The sequence below is a fragment of the Hyaena hyaena genome, unplaced genomic scaffold (assembly GCF_003009895.1).
Source record: "Hyaena hyaena isolate Hyena2069 unplaced genomic scaffold, ASM300989v1 scaffold_257, whole genome shotgun sequence".
Classification (NCBI taxonomy): Eukaryota; Metazoa; Chordata; class Mammalia; order Carnivora; family Hyaenidae; genus Hyaena; species Hyaena hyaena.
The window spans coordinates 577638-589242 of record NW_024080889.1 but is presented as its reverse complement, the minus strand read 5'-3'; the positions used below and the strand labels follow the sequence as shown (position 1 = coordinate 589242).

At 44.9% G+C, this 11605-nt stretch overlaps 1 pseudogene; it reads right to left on the bottom strand.

Annotated features, from left to right (window-relative positions):
• Positions 1-6940: 6940 nt before the first annotated feature.
• Positions 6941-7319, bottom strand: LOC120240630 (annotated as a pseudogene).
• Positions 7320-11605: the final 4286 nt, after the last annotated feature.

Here is an 11605-nt window from a genome sequence, read left to right as displayed (position 1 = left end):
TCACGTAATAGATCTGTGGTCCACACACTTCTCTCATGGGAGACCTCAAATAAGGCAGTGCACTGAAATGAAGGAAAGGGAGATGCAAGGTGTTTATCGTAAAGTTGTTAGCTGTGTGACCCTTGGTAAGTTATTTAGCCTGTGTGGGCATCAGTTTCCTCAACTCCAAAGTGGGGTTAGATAGATAGCTGCTACCTCATACACTTCACAGATATTAAGGAAGTTAATATGTATAGAACACCTATAGTGCCAGGCACACACAAAGTGCTTAATAAATGCTAATATTATGATGAGCACCATCCCCTGCTGCCGCCAGGTGGCGGTGGCGGCAGGACTCTGTCTTACCTACAGCTTTGGCTGCCCCTGGGCTTGCAGAGCTGCTCTCGGGGTTTCACTTGGGTTACAACTGCAACTCACAGGCCTCTGGCTTTTACAGATGCCACCTGCCCACCGCACTCTTATCTTTCTCCTTTGGAAGAACTCTTGTGTATCTTCAAGACCAGTTCAAACGTCACCTCTGTGAAGGCTTCCTGACTCCTCGGACTGTTCGTCCCTCTTGGCTCAGGGTAGCCCTGGCATGTGGCACAGAACCTTTGCTTGAACAAATGGAAGGACTGAGTCCAACATGTTTTCAGTATCTGCTCAGCCCCTTCCAGGAGCAGGTGGTCCCTCCATGCTTCCTGTGTGGAGCTTAAATAGGAGGCCTCTGGAGGACAGGCGCTGGTCAGTGATTCATTAGCTAACATTCCAACACAGATGGTTACTCAGAGCCTACTGTGAGCCAAGGATCAAGGACTGAGTCTTTTACATTTTAATCTATAGCTGAAGTATTACTTCTGTCAGGGAACGGTCTGTACCACAACATTCCAAACCTAAAGCCAGATGTTCAATAGAAAACAGGACTCACAATATCCTTGCCCCCAGAGTCTTTCTTCTATTTAGCCCAACTTCTAAGTCAGTGGACACAGACAGACAGAAAGAAAATGCAGAAATACGGTACACCTAGATTAAACCCAGCTGTCACCAGAGTGGGTAAAAACCAGCATTTATGGAGCACCCACTGGTTATTAGAACTTTACATTCCTTATTTCACATCATTCCTTTAAGACAGGGACTATTACTTACTCCCCAATTAAAAATATGATGCTCAGAGCAGTAAAATGACTTTCCCAGCCAGCCTCACATTCACCAGTGGCAAATCCGGTGGAAATTTATGGAAATTTCACAAATGGAAGTTTTTGAAATTTTGAAATTTCACAGAAATTGGAAATTCCACAAATGGAAGCCCAGTTGTGTCTCAGGGAAAAACATGTGCCTTTCTCTCTGCACGGCTGCCTCCAATCACATGACTGGGGGCCATCCCATAATCTCCCATACCTTGGGTTGACTCAGTGGCTCCCTGACTTTCCTTCCCTGTTCTCAGGACACATTCCTATCCCAAGCTTATTCATGAGCTTGCCATTAATCGACATCAGCTGCCCACATATCTTCTGACTTTGCAGCATCCACAAGAAAAGGCCAAGAGCTCTATTCAAAGCTCTGTGTCGCTTAGACTACCTCTAATACACAGGTGTTGGAGCAAATTGCCACAGACATGCTCATCAGGGACCCAGTGAGACTCCAGGTATAGCCATAAGGCTGACAACATATAGTGGAAGATGGATGCTAAATTTCATCCTTATGAAATTCAGGTTAAAAAGGTGACATCGATATATTAGCCTTTTATGTCAGGCTCTGACATTAAAGAATCACCCTCTTTCAACCTCTTTCCATTTTTTCAGATTGTATCCAACCTGAAAAACCTCTCTATAACATCCATATCCACTCAGATCTCTAAGGCCTTCCTTCATGTTCTAAAAATAACAGCACATAAAGACCCCCTCCGCCCAGCTCACAGCACCTCCCCAGCCACCCACCTGAAACGGGAAAGACTTTATGCAGCTGCAAAGATGTTTGCTGTTTAGATGACAACTCAGGTAGAATCCATTAGTACCTAAACATCTTTCCGTGGGAAGCCTCCTGCTCCAAAGGACAGTGGAACTGCATGGTGACAGAGTCTGCCTTTTTATTTTGTTATTTACATAAAGCAAACATGCAGCGTACACAGCCCTTGCAAACAAGCGCTAATCCACGGGGAGCAGGTATCACGTGTGATGTTGCTGGCTTCCCTTTCATGCCAGCTGGAGGACGAGGCCATCCCAGGGACAGGGAACGATGAATCCACAAGACCCCAGCCTCATTTCTTGGCCCCTGGGGAGGCTCATGATTTCTGTTCAGTGGCATCGAGAGCTTTCTAGCTGCCCACACCAGCTATGCCACCTGGGAGTCTGCTCTGGAGGCCTCCATACATACAGCTGCTGCCCTCACTCACATGGGCCCTGGACCAGACCAAGGAAAAGACCTGGAGACTGCAGTTCCAACCCCAGCTCTGCCAGTTGATGGCTGTGTGACCTCAGATCACTTACGCTCTCTGAACTTCAATTTCCTTAGGTGTAAACTGTCTGGCCTCCAAATTGCCCTAGTTCTAATTTATGGGTTTCCACCAAGCACCAGTGCCATTCTCTTGAGCAACCCAGGATGAGTGTTTGCTGGAGGGCTAGGTCAGAAGACCAGAAGCCTATTTCAGCTCCCTGCTCAGAAGTACTTCACTCCATGAAGACAGATGACTGAGCCCAGGTACTGCCCCTCCTGGACACCCTTCCCAGAGTCTAGGAGCAGTTTTTGTTTCCCCCTTTTCCAGTCCTAATATTAGTCTCCTGAAGCTAAAGTTTTCTTCACCGGTCTTTTTCCTAGCATGTCATTGGCTCGCCATGAAAACTGGAATCTTAGTGAGCCAACCTAACACCAACACCTACCCCTACCACAGGAGCTACAGCTGATAGAACTGGGTGTTCACTAGGTCGAGGCCCCAGTCTGAGCACGGTATAGTAGCATCTCATTTAGCCTTTAGTGTACCCTAGGAAAAGGCATCTGCCTTTTACAGATAAGAAAACAGGCCTAGAGGAAGGACCAGCTAACTTCGTCTGGGAGAATGAAGGCAGGCACCCTGGAGGAAGTGGTTTGGGAGCTTCAGCTTGCCAGATAGAGAAGTGGTGGGTCTACCACGCGCCCCTCTCCCTTGACCCCCACTATCTTCATAACCTAGCGGCTAAAGTTTATGAGGCTGTTTTTAAAATTCAGATCCTAGGTTGTGAGCCAAACCTTGGCAGAAGCAAATGGGCAAATGTGCCCATTTATTTATCCATCTAGACCAAACTGAACATACAATCTCTCACAGTGAAATGTAAGCATAAATTACAGAAAGTTGCCTTTGACAAGGAACAGACTGTAATCCTAATTCTACTGAAGCAAAATCTGCCCTCTCCTGAGGGGTGCCCTGGGTTAACAGGCCACATTCTAGCTGAGCTGGGGGCCACGTTATCAGACAGAGAGAGGCAGCCCGCCCCACCTGGCAGCACACTGAGAGGAGAGGGAGAGGTGTGGACACAGGCGTGGACAAGAGGGGACAGAGGTGAGAGCATAGGCAGAGACCCTGCTTCCTGCACACCCACGGAAGGAGCTGGGCCTTGCTTATTACAACAGAGAAAGGAGGCAGGGCTGACCTGAGAGGCCCGGATCTGCCCACAGGATGGGCTCCTCGACCCCAGTCACAGCAATGACACCAGCTCCAGCCGGGGTTCCCATGCTTGCTGCAGGGTAAGGAGGGGCCGGGACCACCATGGTGTGATCACCACAGCGGACAGTCTTGGTGCCCCTCCTGCTAACAGCTGAATTGGGACTGCTGACGGCAGGCTTGGACCTGCATTCTGGGGACACTGTGACCCGGGTGTAGGGCTGGAGAAGGCAGTTAAAAAGAACTGATGCGGGCGGCAGACAAGAAGGAAAGGAAGGGAAGGGGGCTCCATCAGGAAAGTTCCCACCTGCTTCCTCATCTGCCCCAAACTGCCAGCTGCCAAGTGAGATAAAAGCCACCAGCTCAGGGGCTTACATGATAGATGTGTTCCTGCTTACACTCCTCACTGGACTACCTTTCACATGCCCATTTGGGGACTCGGGCTTCTTCCACATGGTGGCTTTGCCCGTGGTGAGCAGGAGGCTATGGCATTCTGTCCATTGGGCTAGGGCAGGGAGAAAGAAAGGATGTGGGAGATTCCATGGGAGGTTTCACAGCCAGGCCTGGCAGGGCCCGAGTCACTTCCACCCACCTCCCTCGGCCAGAACTCAGCCCTGTGGCCACACCTAACCAGAGGCAGGCTACAAAAACAGCCTGTGTGCCCAGGAGATGAAAACAGGAGTGGGGAAAAACAAGCCAGTGTTTGTCACCTCAGATCACCTCTCTGTACTTAGCATCACAGAACCTTACAATCATAGTCCTGTAGGATGTTAGGATGTTTAGAGAATCCTAAAAATATGAAGTCATAGAACTTGCAAGATCCACAATCATGGAAGCTCCTAGATCTGAGGAGTTGGTTGCAGATATGTAGATTCCCTATCAGGTTATAAGTTACCAGAGGGACAGGGTGTATTCCCACAGCGCACTTCCTCAGCACCCACCACACTGGCAGTGATAATCATAGTGCTAGCAGTGGTGGCAGAAATGGATGTGGTGCCTGTGATGTGCCGGGCACTTTTCTAAGCACTCTGGATACTTAAATTCATTTGCCTCTCACAACACCCTTGAGGTAAGACTATTATTATCCTCAATTAACAGATGAGAAAATCAAGGCAGAGAGGAAGGAATACACGTGGGGCCAGGCAGCTAGTGAGCTTCAATAAGTATCTGTTGACGTCAAAGTACTGAACTAGTATGAACCACCGCCCACAACAGACTGTCTTCATTTTCTTTCTCACTTACTAAGGAAGAAGATGGTAAGCTTTCGGAACATAATTGAAATATTTAAGAGACCCACAGATAGAGAACAATTCATTTTGTTGTTTGCCCTCCAAACTTCTGAAATGAATTCCCCATCACAATGGGAAAATTGGCGGCCTCATTAATTTCCGGGGGCGGGGGGGGGGGGTGTGTGGTTGAAGTCAGTCTGAAGTGGGCGCTGTGGAAGGGCTTATCCACCCGCTCACTCACTGAGGAGGCCTTGCCTGTTCCATCTAATTAACAATAAACCAGACACCCCGACACAATCCACTTCTACATCTGTAACACGCTGACAATCTAAAAATGCCAGCCTCCTCCTTGTGTGTCAGCGAAATGTCACTGGCGACATTTGATGCAATTCAGAGATGAAAGTAAATCCAATATTATCGCTGACTAAATAATCACAGGCCCAATCAGGGGCCCTCAGGCCCCAGAGCAGGATAGGGTGAGGAGGCAGTGCAGCATGAAGACAGGGGAAACAGCTCCTTCCGAGATGAACCACCCCCCAGGTGCCCATGGATTGGAAACTCCAACTTGCTGGCCCATTCTGCTGGGGAGAAGCAACATTTACAACCTCCAAAAGTCACCTGGGTGGGCCACAGGGGGCTGTCTTCCCTCTCAGAGCCGCAGTTTCTTCACCTGTGAACAGCTCCGTGTGACAGGCAAGGGTCCAGATGCTGGGGATGCAGCAATCTTTTATTTTTTATTTGTTTGTTCATTTGGTTATGTTTGCAGCATCCATCCTTTCCACTGGACTGTGAGCCACATGAAGGTAAACACCAGCTCTCTCTTGCTCACCCTTGTATCCAGCCCTGCCCACATAGGTGCTCAATCAATACTTGTGAAATGTACGTGGGCATGACTGAGCCTGCTTGTTTGGCTTCCCACCAGCCTGTGAGCTTCCTGGAAGGCTGTGTAGGCTGCATACATGTATGAGGTATCACTTATCCCCTGGTGCCCAGTTCCCAACAGAGCAGTGACAACCTTGATGCAAACTGCACCAGTTCTCACCACACGGAACCCTTCTTAGTGCCACCCAGTATCAAAAACACCTGGACCAGGGGATCAAAACGAACATCACCAGTGACAGGTAGACAGACATCGAGTGCTTCCTGATGTGTCCCTGGGAAGGACACAACACCACTTATGCAGTGTTACAGCCACTGATACAGCACCTGAATCTGATTACAAAGGAACATCAGACCAACCCAAAATGAGAAACATTCTATTAAAGGAGCAGGGGGCAAGGAGCAGGGGCAGACTCTGTCTTCAAAGTGCCATTTTCATAAAAGTCAAAGAAACATTGAGGAGCCATTCCAAGTTATAGAAGACCAAAGAGATGGAGGTTTGGGTGGCTCGGTAGGTTGAGGGCTCAACTCTTGATTTCAGCTCAGGTCATGATCTCAAAGTTCGTGGGATCAAGCCCTACATCGGGCTCTGTGCTGACAGTGCAGAGCGCTTAGGATTCTCAGTCTCATCTCTCTCTGCCCCTTCCCTACCCCTCTCTATCTCAAAATATATAAATGAACATTAAAAAAAAGAAGACTAAAGATATATGACAATTAAATACAATGTGTGACCATCTACCGGAGAGACAAAATGCTAAGCAGAATATTAGTGGGTCAATTGATGAAATTAGAATACAGTCAGAATTGATAAAACTTTAGTGTTAATTTTCTATTGGTGCTGTAACAAATAATCACAAATTTAATGACTTAAAACAGCCCAAATTTATTTAGGATGTGGACATCTTTGGGGGGCCATTATTCCTGCTGACATAGTCATAATTGATACGAGCATTTACCAATGAGAAAATTACTGAAGTTATTAACTGTCCTGTGCTTATGTAAGAAAATATTCTTACCCTTCAAAAGTATACACTGAAGTATTTGTTTATGAAAGACAAAGCTTTCTTCATTTATTTGACATGTGGTGAGAAGAGAAGGACAGTGATGTCCCTGGCACATCTGCATAAAGAGTTTCAGAAGCTAGGATCCACCAGGCCCTTCCTCTGCCAGGAGGCCTCTCTGCAAGGGGCAGGCAGCTCACAGATGCCCTCTGTGCCAATCATAGAAAAGTCATGACTGTCCCTTTCTTGCCAATCTGCCAGGGCTCCAGGAGGAAAGAGCAGATAATTATCAGATCCTGGCCCAGGTCCAGCTCCTTGGTGAGAGACTTGAAGAACTGGGCACGTCCCCACATGGACTGGAGGAGATGAGCAACGGCACGCAGGGCTCAGTAGAGTTGCTCACCACCAAAGCCAGACCTGGTCACACTGCCATGCTCACGCGGTCCTTAGGTTTGCTCAGGATGGCTGCACTGGCCGTTTAATTTATTAAATTTTTAATTTATTAAACTTATTAAAATTAATTTAATTTAACTGCTTCTCTAGTCCTGCGGGCACAACACTGTTGGGCAAGTTCACGTCCAGCTTGATGACTGCCATGTCTGGTGACATGGAACTGGAGTGGCCACAGCAGCAGAGAAAGAATGCACAGAGTCTACACTCAAGTATTTAGAGACAAAGGGTCACAGTGTATGCAACTTACTCTCAAATGGATCAGAAATAACAATATACAGGGGCGCCTGGGTGGCTCAGTCAGTTAAGCATCTGGCTCCGGCTCAGGTCATGATCTTGCAGTCTGTGAGTTCAAGCCCTGCATCAGGCTCTGTGCTGACAGCTCAGAGCCTGGAGCCTGCTTTGGATTCTGTGTCTCCCATTCTCTCCCCCTCCCCCACTTGTACTCTGTCTCTCTCTCTCTCTCAAAAGTAAATAAACATTAAAAAATGTTTTAAAACCCAATGTTCATAGCAGCACTCTCCACAATAGCTAAAACATGGGAAGAGCCTAAGTGTCCATCAACAGATGAATGGATCAAGAAGATGTGGTTTATCTATATCATTTAATACTTCATGGCAATGAGAAATTATGAAATCTGGCCATGTGTAGCTACATGGATGGACCTTGAGGGTGTTATGCTGAGCGAAATAAGTCAGGCAGAGAAGGACAAATATCATATGTTTGCACATATAGGAGGATTAGGAGGAACTTGACGGAGGACCAAGGGGGAGAAGAAGGGGGGAAATGGTGGGGGAAAGGGAGAGAGGCAAACCATGAGAGACTCTTGAAAGCTGACAAAAACTGAGGACTGATGGATGTGGGGGTGGGAGGGAGGATGGGCATGGAGGAAGGCACTTGCGGGGATGAGCACTGAGTGTTATGTGGAAACTAATTTGACAATAAACTATTTGTAAAAAAAAAATTGTTTTAAAAAATAACAATATGTAAAGAGAGAGAGAGGGAGGGAGGCAATGATAAAGCAAATGTGACAATTTACAATAGGTATTTGGATAAAAAAGAAATAGTACTCTTTCTACTATATTTGCAAATCTTCTATAAATTTGAAGTGATTTCCAAATAAAGTATGTGTGTATCCCTGTGTGTGTGTGTGTGTGTGTTCCCAATAAGTGAGACTGCCAAGGAGCTGAGACGAGGTTTGCTGTGTCTTGGTTTCATCTCACCAAATGGATTGAAGAACCCTGCAGGCACTCTCCACTGTAGACAGGAAACCCTATGTCCTCAACATGGCATTCAGGCTCTTTCATGACCTTCAGCCTCCTCTGGCAATCACATCTTCCATCTCCCATCTATTCCTTTATCCACATCTGATTACTTACCATAGCATACCACACTACCTCATAATAATTTCTTCATTTATTAAGCATCTAGTGTATACTGGGTCCACCCCCATATCATTTCATTCAATCCTCACAGAACTTCAAGTTAGATACCAGTGTTTCCTCTTACAAATGGTGATTCAAAGGCTCAGAGAGGTTAATTGACTTGCTTAAGGTCACAAACCTAGAGCTAGACTTTAAATCATGTGTAAAGCCAGGTTCTTTTCGATATACTGCTTTGCCCCACCCTCTAAGTACTGATTCAATAAACATTTCCTAAGCACTCACTCAGTGCTGGGCTCTATGCCAGGCACTGGGAGTACAAATGCAATCAATCCCACCCCAACCTTCCACAGTGTATGATTTAGCCAGAGAGATGGGGGCAGGGCTGAGGACAGCAAGGGGTTGAGGGTCAGGGTTTCCAGAGTCTGGCTCCAAGATCCTAGAAGCTGAGCCAGGAACCTAGGTGGTGGTGCAAGTAAAGAGAGAAATCCTCTCCTCCCTCAGATAGTGGGGAGTCCTGGGTGAAGTTCTAGGAACATTTTTCTTTTTAGTCAAGTCTCTGCTGCCCTCTAGTGGGAGATGCAGAGATAACAAAAGGAGAAGTTTCACCCAGAAGGGGCTCGTGGGGGCGGGGAGCCACATTAACTCTGAGCCTCTTCTTAGCCTTAGGATCTGTGAGATGGTTCCCTGACTTGTATATGGAGAGGTCTGGGTTTGAAACTGCAATTGTGCATGGGTCAGTCTGCTTCACCAGGAGAGACACTCAACTTTCCTCAGGTCATATACTGAGCCCCAAAATTAACCTCAGATAGAGCCCCTCAAAGACTGAGCTGTGATGAAAGTCACAGACTGAGTTCTGACCTTGATTAGAGACTAAACCCACCCTAAGACTCCCACCAGACATCTGCCATTCCCCTCGCCTGCTCCCCAGTTGCTAAATACTGCCATTATTAGAAATTAAATGATATCCATTTACCATCAAATAAGCTGTATAGAAAAACAAAGACGATACATACTCAAAATGTATTACTTCCTATTTATTTCATTAAATTCTGCTGTCTGTACTCTTGAGGTTATTTAAATCTACAGTATCTGCATGGCATAAATGCTATATAATGGCATGCAACTGCACATCACTCCCCAAGTCCCCAACATATTCAGGGATAGCACATCGGTAGCTTGAAATTAGCCATGCTGAGAGTATTTACACCACAGAAATTGGCAAACACTACAGCATCAGGCTTGAGTTATTGTTTTGTTAATTGTCCAGACCAGGAATCAGCAAACCACAGCCAACATGCTATTTTTGTATGGTGACTTGAGAATGATTTTTATATTTTAAAAATGTTGAAAAAGGTATAACAAAGGAGAATAAGCAACAGAGACAATATGAGGCTCACAAAGCCTAAAATATTTACTACCTGGTCCTTTCCAGAGGGAGTTGGCTGATCTCTGGTCTAGACATAAGAAAGTGCAGGGAAAACGTTAATAATGCAGATTATACACATGTCAGATCTATAGCTACTACATTATAAATCACACAGAATATTGAGGAAATATTTTTCCAGCATTTGAAAACTATTATCTAGTACAGCAAAAGTCATTCACATCATTGACAAAGAGGTGAAACTCCACACAAACTGTGCAGCCACTCTGGAAAACAGTATGGAGGCTTCTCCAAAAGTTAGAAATAGAAATACCCTACAATCCAGCAATTGCACTACTAAGTATTTATCTGAAAGATACGAAAATACAGTTTCAAAGGGGGTACATGCACCCCAAAGTCTATAGCAGCACTATCAACAATATCCAAATTATGGAAGGAGCTCAAATGTACATCAACTGATGAATAGATAAATAAGATGTGGTATACACACACACACACACACACACACACACACACACATATACACACACAATGGAATATTACTCAGCCATCAAAAAGAATGAAATCTTGTCATTTGCAATGACATGGATGGAGCTAGAGTTCATTATGCTAAGCAAAACAAGTCAGTCAGAGAAAGACAAATGCCATATTTCACTCATATTCAGAATTTAAGAAACAAAACAGATTAGCATAAGGCAAAGAGATGGGGGGCAAACTATGAAATTGACTCTTAATGATAGAGAACAAACTGAAAGTTACTGGAGGGGAGGTGGGCAGGAATGGGTTAAATAAGTGATGAGTATTAAGGACGGCACTTGTGATGAGTACCAGGTGTTGTGTGTAAATGATGAATCACTAAATTCTACTCCTGAAACTAATATTATACCATATGTTAACTAACGAATTTAAATAAAAACTTGAAATTTATTTTTTAGTAAGTGTTCAGTAAATATTTATTGGATAACATGACACAGTTTCCTTCTACCTTTTTAAATTATTAATAGAGTTTACAGTGATTGTAGAAAATTCAAAAACTTGAAATTTAAAAAGAGAGGTGAAATTTCAAAATATGTAGTGGTGAAGCTGAAGAGATTTAAATTTAATGACTATAATTTATATGAGGTTTGAGGCAGTTTTACAGAAGAACATGTATCAGATTTAATGACAATAAATTTACATGGGTGGGGGAGAGGGGAAGGGGGGTGATGGGCATGGAGGAAGACAGTTGTTGGGATGAGCATTGGGTGTTATATGGAAACCAAGTCGACAATAAACCATTTAAGAAAAAAATAAAAATAAAAAATAAATTTACATGGAAAAAAAGCACATTGGAATGGAACTCCACTTGTCAAATTATGGTTGAATTGCAACTATCAGTTAGTTACAGAGTTTGGCAAAAATCAATGGAAGTATTCTGTGAGAATCAACAAGCTAGATAGAATTTATAATAAAGATTATTGTATATGTTATCACTGTAAATTTTGTTACTCATATTAGTAAAATGCATAATGAACTTATGGATGTATACTGATGCACACATTTATGGAGAGCTGGCTGTTAAAAATTTGCCAGCATACTGCTACTCAACATCCTTCACATACCCAAAGCAACACCTCTATCCCTCGTTCTAAAAAGGCAGGGGATGCCAACATCCACCAACACCC